The following is an 18,223-nucleotide window of genomic DNA, read 5'->3' on the forward strand; positions in this document are numbered from 1 at the left end:
GCCATTTAACCACAGCGTTCACAGGTAAGGCCCTGGAGCGGATTTTCCTAGATTCAGATCTCAGCTCTCCCACTTGCTGTGTGCACTGGGGCTCGTTACCGAACCTTTCTGCGCTTCAGGTTGCACATCTATGAACGGGAGGAGCCGTTCCGACGCCACGGGGCTGTTGTGAGAATGAAGTGTGTTAACACGTGTGAGTTCGTAGAACAATACCCCGCACGTAGCCATTGCCGTACGTGTTCCCCATTGTCGTTAATACATACACCGCTGTTACAACCAGGAGGACACGGAGCAGCACCAGACACGACCTCTGTCCCCCAGAGGATGGGAGTCCAGACAGGAACAGGAAGGGGGGATTTACGTTTCTAATCTCATTTAATGGCCCGACCACCTTGGGAAGTAGTTACGACCAGCCCCACTTTTCAGACGGGGAGGCTGAGGCCACAGGAGCGGGGTAGGAGGGGCTCGCGCCCCGTGAGTGGCAAGGCTGGGATTCGGGGCCAGGTCTCGGGGCTCCAAAGTCCACGCTCTTTCAGCGAGCCCGCTGCCTCTCAGTCTGGCGGGGAGATAAGCCGAGTACACAGATAGCTGTAATCCAAGGTAGGAAGTGATAAGTGGCAAACAGGGCCCGAGAAGGGCTGTGGGGGGGCGGGCGCCTGCCTGCCTCGGGAGGGGAAGGGGCGGAGGGCAGGGCAGCCTCGAGAGCCGGTGACATCTGAGCACAGCCTCCGAGGGCCACCCTTCCCGTTGGAGGGGCCGGCGTGAGCAGAGACGGGGTCACCGGGTCTACAGCACCCAGCACGTGCCCGATGTGTCACGGAGGCCCAGTGACTGTTTGTGAAAGGGAGGGAGGAAGGAGAGGCAGAGAGGGAGGGTGCGTACACCCTGACCCCGCTTGGCCCAGGAACTTCCCCTCTCCTGGGGAGACAGAAGTCAACTCCTCTTCTCTGAAGGGCTTCACGGGGCCCGGGGTTCCCCTTGTCCTGTGATGCCCCAAGGACCTTCAGGCTGGAGCCCCTGATAATGAGACGTTTTGCTCCCTGGCAGGAAGAGCTTCCCAGCACGTGAAGGTGCACAGGCCTTCCTGCGGGGCAGGGCTGCCTCACGAGAGCCTGCGGCTAGATTTTCAGCAACTCCGTGGGCCGGTCAAGGTTAAGTCAGCAGCTGGAAATCGGCCACGGTGGGAGTATTGACACCACGGAAATCGGCAGACGCCACCAAGCGGGTTTCCCCACGCTGGAGAGCCAGGTGTTAAACACGTATCCGCACACCACCGAGCCGTGTCTGCCCTGTAAGGGATCGAGCTCCCCGTTGCCAGAAGGATGCAAGCAGAAGAATGAGGCCTAGGGGGTTCTCGCTGCGATGACCTCAGAAGCCCCTTTCTGGCTCTGAGAGCCTATGAGAAGTCAGGTTTGAGAAAAAATTAATCAGAGTAATTATTCACACTAGGAAATCATTAACCACTTGACTCCGAGGCTGGGAGTGGGGCAGGGACCCGAGGACATGCTTAAGGTGCCACATGTTTGCAGATTTCACAGGCAGAGAGCCTTGTCCAACATCGCGCGGGTGGTTGGGGGCAACACTGGGACCAGCATCCGGGTCTCCATATGCGACGGGGACACCTTCCTGCACGGTTTGCTTGCTGTCTCTCCTCTCACAGAACACAAGCTGTCCTCTGTGTCTGTTCACTGTCGGGTCCTGAGTGCCTAGTTTTGTGCCAGGCACATTGCAGGGATTCAGTGTTTGTCAGACGAATCAGTGCGTCTGGGATCCTGTCTTGTGGTGGCATTTGAAGAGCCATCCTCTGAGACCATTACCACTCAGGTCCCTACTCTGCCTTAGTGACATGGAAGCAGAAGCCTGGGGTTCAAATACCAACCCTGCCCCTTCCTGCGTGACTTTGGCCAAACCACTGGGCCTCTTGAACCCTCAGTTTATTTTTCTACGAAGCGGGTTGTGGCATCTCCACCTGCCTCTTGAGGCTGCTGTGGGATTCAGGTGGGACCTAAAGCGCTCTTTACGAACTCTAACGGGTTGTACCCGCAGGAGGAGGGAAGGGGATGCTTAAGAAGCTGGCTTTGACGGCCCCCAGGGGACACAGGATAGTGGCCAGGCTGCCGCTCTCTTTGGGCAGATGCTTGGGGTAATCTGGGTCAGACCAGCTCTTTGGAGGGCAGAGGTGGGGGATGTTGCAAAACGGAAGCCCGGGGTCCTAGGGGGGCAGTGAGGGGAGGCTGAAATGAAGACAGCCAGGGAGAGTCTGGGGAAATCCTCTTCCTCCAAAGACCAAGTCTCTTGGAGCAGAGGCAGCAGGCAAACCAGGAACTTGAAAAAGCATTTTTGTGCCTGCAGAGCTGTTTGTTGCCACCGGCACCCTACCCCACCCCTCCCAACCCCCAAACCTTCACTACCGCAAATTGCCTTAACGGGTGAGCTTGGACTGGCACTTGCCAAGTCAGGCCGGGGTGGGATGGAAAATCCTGGTATATTCTGAAATCAAACTAAGGTTCCCAAAGATTCCACGCAGAATGAATTCCTGCCACTCTCCTAGACAGGCATCCGAAGGCCCCCCCTCCCTTGGTAGAGCAGTGGGGGCAGGGAGGGGGTCCAGCTCACTCCGGGTTGTGGATGGATGAGGGAGGAAAGCAGGGGGTGGCGGGGCTCCACGGCCCTCCCAAGTGGCATCTTATATTTGCAAAGAGGGTGAAGGCAGCGGGAGACTCAGAGCCGGGGCCAGGGAGGCAGGTGGAGAGGGTGCCCATGGAGGGGACGAAACGTCAGCCTGGGCCCCCGGGGGAAAGCAAAATAGAAAAGGCCCTGTGTCAGCAGCCAGGCCCCTGGCGGCCCAGCTCTCGGCTCCATTCTGTTCGGCGGGATTCTAGTTGGCACCAGCTGCAGTCAGGAACAATGCCTGGATTTCTTTCTTTCTTCTTCTTTTAAAAAAAATTTTTTAATAGAGGGGAGAGAAGAACTGGAACCACTCATTGAACAGCTCAGCATCATGGAGGCATCTGGGACCGCGTGTCCTTGAAAACCAGCACAGACTCAGGGACCCCACAGCTGGCTGCAAGGTGCAAGGAGGCACATCACACTGGGAAGCCAGGGTCCCACCCCGCTGCTGCCTCACACTTGCTGCGTGACTTGGGCAGGTCCAGGCCCAAGTCTGGTCTGTTTCCCCCGCAGAGCCTGCCTTCCCAGTCCCCACTCCCTGCCAACTCTCCTCCATCCCCCACACTTTTAGAGGGGTATTTGATGGGGGCAGTTCTTTCTGATAGCATAGGTGCTCCTGGGGGGCTGGGTCCGGCTCATCCCTGCATGCCCCGTGCACCTCCCACTGCACTTGACCGCCTGTCAGTCACGCAGGCACCATGCTGGGTGACGGGATAGAGCAGTGGGCCATCCTCAGGCCTGCAGTCTCAGCCAGGCACTGTGTGTGTAGGGGAGGGAGGAGGAGACCAGTGCACGTCAAAATAATTGCCCTGCCTAGTGAGGTGTCACGCTGGGCCGATGAAACCCCCTGTGCCTCGGTTTCCTCATCTGTAAAAATGCAAAAGTTACTACCATGAATAAAAAAAAAAAATCAGCTCCTGTGAAGATGAAAGGAGTTTGCGTGCATGAGATCCTCCGTGGCTGGCACACAGTAAGAGCTTAATAGGTAATTGTTACGATGGTAATGACCATGCTGGAGGCAAGGGCGGCACCACGTGGGGCTGAGACCAGGTTAGAGTTATCAATCAGGGCAGGCCTCTGAGCACGTGGCCCTACATGTGGCCTTGAAGGCTGGCAGGGGTATGTCCCAGGAGGCAGGAAGAGCATGATGAGGTAAGAGTATGTACATAAGGCTGGTAATTCCAGAAGCCACCCAGCGTGGCTACACGCACAGGTCAGGGCAGGGGGGTATGAGCCTTGAGGCTGGCAGACTGCTGTCCCCGTGAGGAGGGGAGATGTCGAGGCTCTGAGATCTTCCTCCTGCCCCCAACAGTGCCAGAGAGGAGGGACTCTTCTCTCAGGGTGGAGGAGCTGTCAGGATAGAGGGAGGAGGCTTGATCCCCCTCGGGTTGCTTGTTCCAGACCCCCTAGCCGGCCTGGACCTCCTAGCTCCCAGATGGCTCTGGGTCAGGACACCTGGTTCTTGTTCCAGCTCTGACACTTCCCAGCTCTGTGGCCATGGGGAAGCCATCCCCTCCTTTCGGGGCTCAGTTTCATCCCTGGGAGAAGGCCATTCATTGCAAGGCTCAGAGGATGAGCATACCTTGTGAAGCAAGGTGTTAAGGTCCTTACCTACTCACAGCCCTAGATGGTCCCCTCTGAATACATGTTTTCCTTTCCCTATGCAGCCAAAGGAGACCCTCTGAGGGTGCTTCCCAAAGCAGCACCCCCCCGCCCCTGCCAAACCCAAAAGTGCCCTGTAGCTTAGTCAGAGGCAGAAGTACCACTGGATATCCCATGTCCCATACTCTATTTGACAGATGGGGAAATAGGAGCACAGAGAAAGTCTGCGATGTGCTCAAGACACACACAGCGAGTCGGGCAGGCAGCGGTGGACTGGGAGCAAAGGTGTCCCAATTCCTGAAGCAGTTGACTCTTTCAGGCCTCCCAGGAGAACAAGGGGGTGGTGGCTGAGCTGGGTCTGGAACCATGAGGCAGAGATCCATGATGGGAACTAAGGCAGCACTCCTGGTGGAAAAGTCATAAGAGCCAAGGCCAGGAGGCTGGGCAGGCAGGGCCTCGGAGAATGGACTGGAACACAGGCAGGAGGCAGCCCAGGGGCGCTGGATATATTCAGGGGCACATCTACTCTCTGCTGGGCCCAACCACCCATCTCTAGAAACACAGTTGCCTCAGAGCTGGGCAGGGACCAAATGGCTCCTGGATCCACCAAGGTGTGAAGACTAAATTTAACTCCCCGTTACCCCACTACCATGGAGGGGACCCCGTCATTCCCTGGCAGGTGACTGAGTCTTTCCTCCATCCACCCCAGAAGGCTCAGAAAGTCACTCTGTCTGCACCATAGCCTGGGGATGAAGGAAGCCAAGTCCCCATTCTCAACCCTGAGGTCCAGCCCCAGCCACTGAATAACTGTGGGACCTGAAGCAGGTCACTTCACCTCTCTGAGCCTTTGTCCTTGGTGGGGAATTACACTTTCTGGCTTGTGGAGAGGACGGGATGAGAAATATCTGGCAAACAGGAAGCACTCAACAGTGTACACTCCTCCTGCCCTTTTAGTCCTCGGGCTCCCTTTTGGGGAGTGAAGGGGTGAATTGTGGAGACAGAGAAGGCCGTCCTGGAGAGATAGGAATTCACCCTCACGTGTGCCAGTGCCCTACTCCCCCAGCCCCCTGAGGGTCCCTGGCCCAGGCAGCCCTAGTCACTGCAGCCTATACAGGTCCTCTGCTCCTCCCAAGACCTAAAACTTCTTACCACTGCCTTCCTCCTGGCTTCCTGGACCTCCTGGCTCCCCACTCCCCAGGCCTAGGCCTAAGCAATGGCTTTCTTCCCCGCTGATGGTTCCTGGAAAACAAGGCAATGAATAAAATGTAAGTCTACTCTGAAGGTGGGTGTAGGCAGGACCCCTACACCCACCCATGTTGGCACCCATAGGCCAGCCCTATGCCCTCTGTAACTTCCTGATGGGCACCAAGCTGCTCCTGGAGCCATGTGATTTCTGGGTCTGGTGTTGGCTGAATGGGATCTGTCTTCCAGTTGTCCGTGGCTGGGAAGTGAAAGCACCTTCCCCTCCACATCACCCACAGATCTCTAGGCCCACAGACGCCAGGGCCAGGAGGACTCATAATCCCCAGAGACACCTGGCCACTGCCATGAGACCTCACCGTTGGTTTACAGAAGCCCAGAGAGGGCTAGCGACTTTCCTAGGACCAACCACCCAGAGAGTCTACGGATGACGACGCAGAACTGGGCTAAGAGGTCAACGGGAAATTTTGTTAAAGAGAGCCTGTTTGAATCCTGGTTGATCACGTGATTCAAAGTGCAATTTTCTCAGACGTGGAGATCGTAATAGAGCACCTAACTCAAGGCAGTGTGAGAATTCAACGAACCGATGCTGAGAGGCCCTCACCACAGTACCCAGCACACAGTAGGTAGTAAGTAAGTCGTAGCTTCTTCCAAGACCCCACAGGGATCCAGCCTGCCTTATTTCCCTGAAAAATGAATAGAGGCAGCAAGGGCCTGAGTCCCAAGGCCTGGAGCCCAGGATCCCCAGGAGGCCTGGGCAGACTGGGGGCCCAGGTGAGGTTTCTCAGACTTGCTGCCATCAAGTGTCATGCTTGCCCAGCTAGGAAGAGCTGAAATTACCCTTGGCCTGCTTTGTGTGTTGGGCTTGGCTCCCCTGCCCTCTGCAGTAGCACGCTAGCTCTCAGCTGTAAAGGGAATGGCAGGGTGGGGAGGTGGGTGTCTTCTGGACAGGAGCTTCTGAACATGAGTGATCACTCCCAAGGCTGCCTCCATTCCCTGTTTCCTGGAGGTAGTGAGCCCACATCACTCACTGAGGAATTTGGACAGGGATGTAGAGAGGACAGCATCCTGACCCATCCTGATCCATCTAGTTCTTGGCTGAGGCTGGATCCTTGCCCTCCAGGCTCTTAAACCCAGAAACTCTGTCCTGAGGGTCTAGACCCGGGGTGTGTGGCAGGGTAGTTTTCCGGCTGCTGCGATGCTATAGATTTCCCAGGGGGAGCAGCTGTGGCTCCAGCCACCACTCAGCGAGCTGGATTACACCTTCCAGCCCCGGGTCAGGCCTTCAGGGGTTTCTCAGGCTACCCCCCCCTGTCCTGACTTATGAACCTGGGCCGCGCAGAGGCGGAGGGGGAGGGGTTCAGGAATGTACTCCCACAGGAATGTCCTGGGACCATGCTTCCCTGGTGTCCTGAGAGGTCTGGAAGGCTCTCATACCATCCGCCTTCCCCAGGGGTGCTCAGCTGCCACCCCTGCAGGAACAGCAGCTTGATAACAGCCCATGTGACAGGTCAAAAGACCCAGGCCCCCCCGGAGAGGAGTGCCTTCCCTTGCAGCTAATGGCATAGGGCGGCTGAATTCCCCCTGGGGATTTTCCAGCAGGTTCCCCGGCGTCCCCTCGCGCGCCCCTGTGGACCTGAGCTGCAGTCCTCTGGGCCCTCAGGAATCCAAGCCGAGTTCGCGCGCGGGCGGCCAGACTAGCGAAGCCTTGAGAATGAATTCAAGGCTGGCAAATTCATTTTGCCTCCTACCCCTCGGCGGTGGCAGGAGTGATCCAGCCGGCCCTGAAGGAGTTCAAGCCGAGGTCAGAGATGCCCACTGAAGGATGTTTTGAAATAGGGCGGGGGGAGGGTACCCGGGCCCGCTCCTCGCGCTGGCCCGGGGTCGGCGCTGGTCGCTGCCCCGGGGGCCTGGACGATCCTCGGGTCTGCGTGGCACGTCCGCGCTCCCAAGCGGGCCTCGTCAACCAGGCAACGGCCCCAGCCGGTCCCGGACGCCTTCCGCTCGTCCCAGTCCCCGGGGAAGACCCCCGCCCGGGCTGCCTCCGGGCGCCCGCCCCCGGCGGTGTCATTGTTCTCTGACGTCACGCGGCGGCCCCGCCCCTCGCCCCTCGCCGGCCCCCCCGCCCCTCCGCCCCCTCCGCCCCCTCCGCCCCGGCCCTCCCCACCTCCGGCTCCTGGCGCCCGAGACCCTCGCAGCCGGCGGAGCCCGGGCCTTGCAGGGCTCCCCCCGCCGCCCGGCCCGGGCTGCGCCCCCTTGCGCTCTCCCCAACTTGCCTTTGTTATTCCAGCTCCCTTCCTCGCCTCGCCTCCGACACCGCGGCGGACCGCAAAACCCGGAGCGCGGAGCCGCGCCCACACCTGGAGTCCGCGGCGGGCGCCGGGCCGAAGCCTCCCCCGCCTGTGCGGGGAGGAGAGCGCCGCGTGCGCGCGAGTGTGTGTGTCCAGCCCGTGCTGCGCGGGCGCCCGTCACGGTCTGGGACCGAGGGTGCCGCAAATCCCGGCCGGGGGGCGGGGGGGCGGGGAGGATGTGGCTTTGGATGTGTACGTGAGCGCGAGGGTTTAATGCCCAGGGGGATGTTTCGTGTTTCTGGTTTTTTGGTGTGTTTTCTTTGGGGGTGTGTGTGTGTGTATTTGGGGTTGCACATTGATGTGTGTGTGTGTGCAGTTGCGTGTGCGTAAATGTGCTCGCGATGGCCGGGTACGCGGGTATGTTGGTGAGGGAAAGTGTCCGTGTGTGCGTGTTTGTGCGCGCGCGTGTGGAAGCGTGTTTGTAAAACTGAGTGTGGGCGCGGACGTGTGTGCCGTTTGTGTAGGAGTTTCCGTGTGAGTGGCGGTGGACGGGAGCCAGGGTGGGTGCGCACTGAGAGGCTGTCGGGGTGGGCCGGCGAGGGGAACCCCGCGCGTGGGCGCACCCAACCGCGCCTCGTGGGTGCCAGCGCTCTCCGCGGCGCCTGGGGCAGTGCCCAGCCCGGGACTGGGGGGGCCGGGCCTGCGCCCCGGCGCGCCCCCGCCCCGCCCCGCCCCGCCCGCGGGCCTCGGGGAATCCACACGTACGTCCCCGGACCGCACGGGGTGCGGGGTCAGACCGTGCGCACGGGTCCTGCCCAGCTGTCCCGGGTCCGCGCCCCGACGTCCCCCAGCGCCGCCCCCGGGGGCGGTGGTGCTTCCTCTGCGCGCCCCGCCAGTCGGTGCCCGGGCTCTGGGAGCAACCCCGAAGCCTCCTCCAGGGGGAACGCTTGGGCGATCCTCGCTAGCACCTCGCTCACCCGCAAAGCGGGGACCTGACCGCGTTCGCGGCCCCGCGTGCCCTCCAGCCCCGGGCGCGCGAGCCACGGGGTGCCGCGGGGTGCCGGGCGGCTTTTGCCCCCGCCCCAATGTGGTGCCCTCGGAGGCTCAGCATTTCTCTCCTACTCTAAACTTGCAGGAGCGGGGAGGTGGGGGGGGGGGGGCTGGGACAAGTGGAGGAGGGGGGAGAGCAGAGGGAGGTGAGCGACGGGGTGAGGGGTGACGCGCCAAGCCGGGGGGGAAGCTTGGGGAGGGGGCCCGGGACCCGGGAGCGGAGAAGACGGAGCAAAAGAAGGGGCCAGGGAAGGCGAGGGAGAGGAGGAGGCGGACAGGAAAGAGGGAGAGTGAACGGCGAGAGCGCTGGGAGAGCGCGAGCCGAGCGGAGCCGAGCGGCGGCGGCGGCGGCGGCGGCGGCGGCGGCTGCGCTCCGTTCCGCCTGTGGTTCCGCGCCTGCTTTTGCGGGCGGCCGGCGGCGCGGGGCCCTTTGGAAATAGAATAGCCAATGTAATCTGACACTTCAACTTGCTCGGCTCCGGGCGAGTTGATTCACTTACTCACCCCCTAACGCCGAGTTCCTTTTCACTGTCTGTGGACATTAAAAAAGCGAGCGGCGGCGGGCGCCCGGGAGAGCAGGCGGCCGGGCGGCGGGCGGGCGAGCAGCGGCCCGGCGGCGGAGCGGGCGAGCAGCGCCGGCGCAGCGCGGTGACCCCAGCCCCGGGCGGCGCGGAGCAGCAGCCGGAGCCGAGCCGTTCCCGGCGCCCTCGCCGCGCTCCTGCCGGCCCCAGCCGGGCCTGCCCGGTGAGCGGCCGCGGCGGCGGCGGCGGCGGCAGCGGCGGCGGCAGCGGCGCGTCCTCCAGCGGCGGCAGCGGCGCTCGCAGCGCCCGGTAAGTTTGGGGACAGACCCGGGCGCCCGCTGGCCCCGGGCCCTGCTCTGGCTCCCTGGAGGGGGGCACGCGAGCGCGGGGCGCGGGGCGCTGGAGGCTTCTCCCTTCCAGGGTCCGCCGGGGCCGGGCTCCGCTGCGCTCCCCTCGGCGGCCCGGGGCCGAGGCCCAGGCGCCCGGCGAGCGCCCGGCTGCGCGGAGCCGGCTGGGGCTGCGCGCGGGGGCCGAGGCTCGGGGGCTGTGCGGGGCGTGAGTGCGCCTGTGCGCGCGCGGACCCCGCGGCCGCCTCCCGCCCGGTGCGCCTGCAGCCCCGCTTGCGTGCGGCCGGGCCGGGAGGGGAGCGCCCGGGCGGGACCACCCCGGTCGCCCTCGCCTCCCTTCGGGGGGGACGCGAAGTTGTGCGCCTGTGTGTACGGGAACCGCCGGGGACGGCGCTGGATCTCGGGGCGGCGAGGGGCGGCGGTGCTAAGTTGTGCCACCTGAATTTCCAGGGAAGGCGCACACTTTTGTAGATGGGAGGTGGAGGCGCGGTTAAGTTGTTTGTGTGTGAATTGCCCGGGGAGACGCGGCGCACGGTGCCGGCGGGGGACGCCGAGGGGTGTGTGTGTGCGCGCGTGTGTGTGCGCGCGTGTGCGTGTGCGTGTGCGCGGGGGCCTCCCGCAGGTCTGGAGAAGCCCGAGGGGCGTGCAGGCCGTCGGCTGGACGGGGCTGCCCCGGCCCGGAGGGGGGCCCGGAGGGGAGCCCGGAGGGGAGCCCGGAGGGGAGCCCGGAGGGGAGATGTGCGCGCGCGCGCCTTGCAAATACGAAAGTAATTTCTCCGTGTTCTTTCTTCCCCTCGGTCTCCGGCGGCGGCGGCGGCGGCGGCGGCGGCGGCGGCCCCGGGGGAGCGGGAGGCCGGCCGGGGCGGAGGTTGGGGGCCGGGCCGGGGCCGCAGCCGGGGTGGGGGGCGGGCTCCGCAGGCTCGGTTCACATTCCTGGCGTCTGGGCAGGGGAGAAGGCAGTGGGGCGCGCGGCCCCGGCGTCTGGGCGCGGGCAGCGGGCGCGCGTCGCCCCCTCGCCGGGGACATCTGTCCAGGAAGCCGGGCGGGCGGGGAGAGGGCGCGGTGCGGAGGGCAGGCTCCCCGCCCCGGAGCAGCGGGGGCGCGGGCGAGGGGCGGCCGCCTTCCCGGCCATTGTGCGCCAGCAGATTTTCACGGGAGACTGCCCCGGAGCCGCCGGAGAAGGCCGGGAGTCGGCCTCGGCCCCGGGTTTAAAAGACACTCCAGGAATGTAAACAACCCGGGCAGGAGGGCGGGCTGGCGGGAGCGCGCCGGGGCAGCCGGCCCGGGCCCCCCACCCCTCCCCGGGGGGCCGCCCAGCCCGCACCCCTCTACCTGCCGCAAACTTTTTCCTCCTCCTCTGCCTTCCCTTCCCACCTCGCCCCTCCAGCGGGGCGCGGAGCGAGGGCCTCCCCCCGCCCCCCCCCTCCCGCCCAGGCTGGGGCGCCGAGCGATTGGCACCCGCGGGCGCCCGACCCCGGGGCGCGGCCCTGCTCGGGTGTCCCGGTCCCGGCTGCTCCTGCGCTGCTCCTGCTCGGGAGCCCCGAGCTTCCTTGGGCCGTGCCCGAGTCACCGGGGCTCGAGAGCTGCCTGCCCGCCTCCCTCCCTCCCTCCCTCCCTCCCTCCCTCCCTCCCTCCCTCCCTCCCGAGGCTCCTAACCCACTCTCCCCCTTCTCCTCTCCCCTGACTGCTTTTCCAATGCCTTGACATGAGGGAGGAAGATTTAACTTGGCAGCCCAAACAAATGTTCTCTCAGAGGTCCTCCAAGACGCTGGCGGCCGGGCTGGCAGGGTGAGGGCACCGCGCGGCCAGTCTTCGCCTCCGCCCGGCTCTGGCCTGGCCATCGGGAGCCCCCCGGGGGGGACAGCCCCGGGCAGGGGAGAGGACAGGCCAGCAGCCCTGCGGATTTCACAGGGCAGCGCCGAGCCGCCCGTGGAAGCCCCTGGCTCAGCGCTGGGCAGCAGCCGCGGGGAGCTGCCTGCCGGTGCCAAGGGTTTTCTGGAGGATTTTCTTGAGCAACAGTTTGTCTCCCTGCTGCAACCTGGGAACGCGGCCTGGTAGACCAGAGGGTTAAGCAGCGCTGTCTCCTCCTCTCCTGTGGGTGTGAGGACAGGCTGGTTACACAGGGCAGGGCAGGAGGCCAGAGGCTGTTCCCAGAGGTGCCTGCGTTTGGTTATTATTGTTTTTTTTGAAGGTAGAGATAAAGGGGCAGGCGCTGTGGTTGCAGAACGGGCAGCTTGGCTGGCGTTGAATTCGGACTTGACTTCGCTGGCGTTGGTACGGTTCCGGGAGTTTAAAAGTTGTTGGTAAGCCAGCAGGGAAGTTTAGAACAGGGGGCAAGCCCCTAGCTCTCCCTGTCCTGGCTGCTTTTTGAGGAGATCCAGAGCAGGAGTTGGGGGGGGGGGATGTTGGGGGCTGGGGGGGGTTTCCTGGCCCCTTACTTCCCCTCTGCCTGGCCCTGGTGGTGTGGTTTGTGACTGCCCCAAGCCTCGCGCTGACCTTTCTCTCATCAAGTTGAGGATGTTGAAACACCAGCATCAAACAAAAGACACATTGAAAGCCCGTATCTGCCACTGAGCACGTGTGACTTTAGGGCCAAGGGAATGCATCTGGAGGGAGATGGTGTTTTCTTCTAAGTTTTATGATTTCGGTTGGGTTTTGTTTTTCCCAAAAGGACAGAAGCATCTCCTTGTCCCAAGTCACGAGGTTATGAAATGCTGTTTTTCACATGTAAATCTCAAAACTTCAGACTTCTGAGAGTTGGTGGCAGGGGCTGGAGCTGGGGCAGCAGGGCCGGTGGGCGGGTGTGTGGGGGGTGATGGCACAGAAGTAGGGAGTTTTCAAGAGTTTTAAATGGTTTTTGGATTGGGGTTTTAAGGCATTCGGGGTATGGCTCACAGAGAAGAGTTGGGAATGAGACATTGCCGGACTTCTGGGAAACTTTGATAACTGGCCCTGTCTTTGCAAGGAAGGATTTCTGGCTTCTTGGTGGGGACACTATGTCCCTTTTTTCCTCCTAAGGAAAGAAGGGAGGAGGATCCTGGTTCCTTTCATGGCCAGGAGCAAAGTGAAGAAAGGTCCAGAGACTGTGGGGTTTGGCCACAGAACTGCAGGTTCCTGGTCTCACACGCACACCCCTCACAACAGTAACACAAACACTGTCTCCGCACCTGGCCCCCAGCGATGTGCCCCCACAAGGGACAGGTGCCCATGGGGCGACTCATCCTGGAAAATTGCAGAGGGAAGGCTCCCCCTGAGAAGAGCTGCACTTCACTTCCCCCCTCCCCATTGACAGAGATGGGGGGTAGATAAGGAAGGAAGGCACTTTGAGGCCTCCCGTGTCCTGAGAGTCGTGTCACAAGAGTACCCGTGTGTGAAGCCGCGGATACGGAGTTCTCTGGCCTTGGCTGGCGTCCAACCAGCAGCCATGACCCTCGCCTCAGGGTGAGGCATCGCTGTAAGAAATTTGGGCCCCAACAAGTTAATTTCCGGAAGCTTCTCTGGGCACTCTGTCACGGAACCAGGAAGCAGGGCCTGCCAGGTTGTGACTGGGTCCCATACGTTTTCATTCATAACTTTGCTCCCAAGGGCTTTTGCCGGGCTCCTATCACCGCCTCATCTTTATGAGGTTCCTTGGGTTTTGTGTGGACAACAAAGGCCGGGCTGCTGTAATTACCCTGTACCCCGCTGCAGCCGGGCCTGCGACTGCTCTGACCTCTCAGCAGGACACAGTGGCCTCTGTCCACGCCCCCGAGGGGGAAGCTCTTTGTCCCTAGAGCCCCTGACCAAGGGGGGGTGGAGTTGCGGGGTGGAGGCCCAGCTTGCCTGGGCCGTAAGCTCTAGGGGCGATTCTGAGGTTGGGCCTTGCCCTCAGGGAGATTGTAGAGAGGCTGAGAGAATCAGTTCCACGCACAGCCTCCTGGAAAAGACTCCAGAGAACCCTTTGTGATCCTTGGGTCTTCCCACTGCCTGAGGAGATGAGCGGGGAGAGGTGTCAAGAGGCTGGCTCCTTCAGGCCAGTGGCTTCACCCTGTGGGGACTCAGTCTCCTAATCTGTAAAATGGGTCCAGAGGCAGAACCGCTCTGATCCCCCTTGGCTGCTGTGAGGATGAAGCAGATGTGAGTAGCAGAGCTGTACACTCCACTGTTGGCAGGTGTCCTCTGAGGGCCTGGCAGGCTCTGGGTGCAGAATGGAGCACAAAGGTGCTACATTGGAGGCACTAGAAGTGTTTTTCCAGAAGCTGCTTCCCCAAGCCTACTTCCTTGGCGGCTTATTATCCAGTCGTGGCTTGCATGCCCCCTGTGACAGGGTGCTCACCACTCCAAGCAGCTTCTGCCTTCAGTGGACAGCTCTGACTGTTGGTGTGCTCTGTTGCACACCATGCTTTCTGGAAATCATCCCCTCCTGACCCTCACTCTGGGCTTGAGGTGCTGAGGGTCCTCCAGACCACAGACTCATTCTTTCTTAAATGATCACGGCTTCAAGACCAGTGCTCAAGTAGACCGTATGAATAGGGGTGGAGGTGGAGTGCGGACTCCCTCCAAATGGCTGCTTTTGACTGTTATTGAGAATGACCCACGGCAGTGAGAAAGGGTCTGCCTGAGGGGCTCCCTGTTATATGTCAGTGTGTGTGCTGGGTTTGCCCCTTGGTACTTTCCCCTCCATGGATTGGGTTTGAGGAGAAGGAAGGAGGTACAAATGTGGGGGTGGGGGTCAGACTGGGGGCCCATCTGCCCACGGAGAGTTCCTAGGAGTCCACAGTGTGAGGATGGTGGCCTGCGAGACACCCAGAAATGTGTAAGACAGTTCCTGTTCCTTAGGAGCTCACAGCCAGTAAGGGCAGGAAGATCAGTCCAAATAAATAATTAACCACTACCAGCTGGCTGCCTGCCACGGGGCGCATGACAGTAATAACCACGGCCCCTCGCCTTTGTGTATGGCACTTGGGGGATTTAGAAGCACTCTCCAAATTTATTGCACTCCAACAACAACAGTGGAAGCTAGCTGCTCTTTGGAATTACCCCCACTTAACAGACAAGAAAACCGAGTTTCAGGGAAGTGAAATGACCTGTAGCCAAGCCAGGACTTGGCCGCAGACCTTAGAGACGCAGCACCACTGCCACCTTCCCAGTCCACCAGGCAGGGAGGAACTCCGGTGTGAACCCCACAGAGTGGGGACTCGGGAATGGAGATTCAGGAGGAGGAGAACCACAGAGGGGCCTGCCTGTGACCCCCCCACACACACCCTCCGACCCCATTTGGCAGCACGTGGCCTGTGTCCCCAGCAGCGGGGCTCTTTTCTTTTGCCACAGCGTCCTACAGCCCGAGCTTGCTCTGAGCCCCGTGACTGCTGGGGCACACATGTCTGTGCTTGGGTCTTCAACCCCGTCCCTGGCCCGAGCTCAGGAAGCAGGGATGTTTCCAGGCCCCAGGTCCCTGTGCGGCCCAAGGCTCTTCCCTGGGCTGTGATGGTTTCTATAGATACAGACGTTGACTCAGCCTGCCCCTCCTCTGGCTGAGTCAGTCCTCAGGCTGTGTGGGGTGGCCGCCCTGTGGGCCCTTGGGTTCCTTCTACCCCAGGCTCGGCCCACCGGCTGCCCACATCCCTGCGCCTGGTCCTCCGGAGCCCATCTGAGTGCCGCCCCAAGACAGGGCCGTTGATGGTGGGGTACAGAGCAGGATGCGGCCAGGCAGGCTGAGCTGGCACCTCCCCAGGAAGCCTGGCCCAGCCTGGCGCACCTGCACAGGTAATGACTGTAGCCCGGGAGGGGCCCCGGGTCCCGCCTGTCAGGCCCAGCTGCCGGGGTTACTGCGGGATCATGCTGGGGGAGGCCGGGGTGTCTGAGCTAATTAGATTTCTTAGATTTCAATGCTCCCCTAATCCTGTTAGCCTGGCTGTAATTGTAACCACTTGAAGGTTTCAGCCGTGGCAGGCTGTTGAGGACAGACGGTGTGGGGACTCCGCTCTGCCCCAGCCCCAGCCTTAGACAGCCAGCTGGGCACTGGGGACTCCTTTTCCAGTTCTCCAGGGTGGGGGCCCAAGTGATGGTAGGTTTTGTGCTTTTCTGTGGCGTCTTAGCACTGAGGGCTGTCGGAACAGGCATGGCCCTTAAGGATCATGTGGCTCAAACCGTTCACTCTATAGATGGGGCCCCAGAATTGGGCACAGGGGCAGGGACTGGCCCAGCCCCAGTGCTCAGTAGTGGTGGGGTGCCGGGCGCTTACGGTCTGACTTTGTGATATTTGTCCCTGGAGAGTTCAGGGCAGGTCTGGAATTGTATAGGGCATGTGAACCCTCCAGAGAAGTCTACCCCAAAGATAGGAGGGAGCTAGGGGTGCTTTATTTGTCCCAAAGCCTACTGCTCAGTTGGCATCACCCCTGCCCCTGCCCCATGGATCTGCATGCCTTCACACACATGCTGCCACCCCTGCTGGCCCGGGGCTCAGGCTCGCTCTCCGAGGGCTCTCAGACATGGGGGGCTTTCCTCCTCCTCTGTCCCCGATTCTTGATCTCTTGGAGGGTGCAACTCAATGCACATTATTGCTTTGCCAGAAAATGACAAAGGTATTCTGATGGGGCCCGGGGGAGGGGGGTATTAGAGCACAATCTCTTTGTACTTTCAAAGACTCTTCTCTCCAATTTTTTTTTTTTTTTTGGTGGCTGGTTTAAATGGAACTTGCACCCACTCCCTATCCTTTCTCCTGCCCTACCCCCATCTGCATTTCCAAAAACTCAGTCATCCACCCACAGGGATTGGTGCTTGCAATTGAGGTGGGGGGGGGGGGCAGTGGTGGCTGTGATGCCTCCAGAACCTCTGTGGCCCAGCAGTCACATCCTGTCCTCCGCTTGGCCCTGGGGCAGCAGGGAGAGGTGTTTGAAACCTCCTTCCGCTCTGGAAGCTCCCTGGCACTGTGTTTTGCACCCCTGAGCCCATAGGGTGGAGCCGAGGGGCCTTGGGGCTTACCTAGTCTGACTGTTCCTTTTCTAGCCCAGGAAACCCAGCTATGGAAAGGAAGAAAAAATTGGCTGTATCCAAGGGCAGCAGTGAATTAGTGACACAGCCGGGCCTGGAACCCTGGCTGTCCAGCCCATTAGCTCATTAAACATTTATTGAGCATCTACTGTTGGCGGGGCGCAGCCCCGTTAGCCACGCTTCGGAGCTCATCAGCAAATGCGCTTCCATCTTTCACCGGGAAAGACCAGATGAGTCTGGGGAGCACGGGGTTCACTTTTTGCTCTTGGGGTAAAGGATGGGGCTTTTCGGAAGAACTCCCAGATCCTACACAACTCGGAGGGGATGGGCGTTTGCGCTCCAAGCCCGCAACGTGTTTCTTTAAAGGTCATCGTAGGTTGGTTACATTGCAGATTTGAGGGAAGTAACATCGAAACCCTCTAGGGAGGGTAAAAAGTTTCCCATCTGCCCAGGCCTATTTAGTCCAAGAAGATGAGCGGCTTCCTTTGCCTGTCCCCCACCTCCGCCCAGCCTTCCTAGTGCTGACTTGTGTCCTTTGAGGGCTGACGGCCTGCTGCCTTGTTCCTGCTAACACTTCCTCTGCGGATGGGGAAGCCGGGAAAGAGCCCCCTCACTCCACCCTGGGAGTCACGCGCCTCAGGCACAGGTGAGGGCCCATGAGGGGGAGCCGGCAGGCTTAGGGTGAGGGAGAGAAGATGCCAGGGGCCTGGACCTCACGCCTGTCCACGGGCACTTCCCCAAGCCCCACCCCTGCTCCTGGGTAGACCTTGGCCAAAGCTGGGCAACCTGGCACACGGCCGTGACCAACCAGCTGTGGGACAGGGAGACCTCTGAGAAGGGTCCAGAAACCCTTCCTACCTTTGGTGTTTGAGGGTGAGGAGGGCTTTTCCAGGGTCTCCATCCAACCTTCTCATTTGGCGGTGGAGGAGACCCAAAGCCCAGAGAGGTGGAGGGACCGGCCACAGGTCACCCAGCAAGTTGGCTCCCGGGCACCAGGGCGGCCGCGTCGTCTGGCTGGGGAGGGGCGGAACTCTCTATTGCTGTCGTGTTTTGGCGTTCCTGTGTTGTTTACATCTTTAAAATAGCTTCCCAGGGTCTGCCAGAAGCGTCCTACTAGCCGGTAGTACTTCTTGGGCAACTACTTTGTTTTAGGCTCTTCTTGGACTGCCCGTGTGCGTTTCTCAGCTCCACCCTTTGTGGTATCTGTGACTTCGGGCAGGTTCTGTTGAACTTCTCCAGCTTGGGCCTCCAAGTCCTCAACACAGACTCCTTAATAAATAGCATAAAAGTAACACACTGCCTTCCCCCTAGGCTGCGAAGACGGAGTGGCGCATAGTAAGTGCTCAAGAAACAGGAGCCGCGACCCCCGGGCACAGCTCTCAGTGCTGGGTTTCCTCCAACTTACAGATGAGGAGACTCGGGTCAGATGGATTGCCCAAGGCCGCCTGGTACCTCAGGAGCAACCACAGTTGGGCCTGGGATCCAGACCTCCTGAGCGTGAGCCTCCTGCCATTATCCGCAGCCCCCCCTTTGCAGCAGGAAGGGCTGGCCGGTCACCTCGCAGAGGCCC

General features: G+C 61.2%; 1 protein-coding gene and 2 long non-coding RNA genes across 9 annotated transcripts in view; 1 reads left to right on the forward strand and 2 right to left on the reverse strand.

Annotated features, from left to right (window-relative positions):
• Positions 1 to 356: 356 nt before the first annotated feature.
• LOC140632086 (uncharacterized) lies at positions 357 to 7,953 on the reverse strand. Its single transcript, XR_012029618.1, has 2 exons — positions 7,749 to 7,953; positions 357 to 1,396 (listed from the first exon to the last, which is right to left on the reverse strand). It is a non-coding gene; the product is annotated as an uncharacterized lncRNA (long non-coding RNA).
• Positions 3,077 to 7,526, reverse strand: LOC140632085 (uncharacterized). Of its 2 annotated transcripts, XR_012029617.1 has the most exons (4): positions 7,109 to 7,526; positions 5,422 to 5,511; positions 5,108 to 5,284; positions 3,077 to 4,677 (listed from the first exon to the last, which is right to left on the reverse strand). It is a non-coding gene; the product is annotated as an uncharacterized lncRNA (long non-coding RNA). The 2 variants fall into 2 exon arrangements; XR_012029616.1 differs by lacking the exon at positions 5,108 to 5,284.
• Positions 7,954 to 9,516: 1,563 nt separating the features above from the next.
• The window catches only part of ZMIZ1 (zinc finger MIZ-type containing 1), a 231,064-nt gene continuing 222,357 nt past the window's right edge, over positions 9,517 to 18,223 (forward strand). For 4 of the 6 annotated variants that reach the window (XM_072823759.1, XM_072823764.1, XM_072823762.1 and 1 more), the window contains exon 1: positions 9,519 to 9,643. The gene's annotated coding sequence lies outside the window, so the exon portion shown is untranslated. Of the gene's footprint in view, positions 9,644 to 18,223 lie in introns of all 6 variants that reach the window. The other 2 variants (XM_072823768.1, XM_072823761.1) reach the window with 2 other exon arrangements.

The sequence above is a fragment of the Canis lupus genome, chromosome 4 (genome assembly GCF_048164855.1).
Source record: "Canis lupus baileyi chromosome 4, mCanLup2.hap1, whole genome shotgun sequence".
In the NCBI taxonomy this organism is placed as follows: domain Eukaryota; kingdom Metazoa; phylum Chordata; class Mammalia; order Carnivora; family Canidae; genus Canis; species Canis lupus.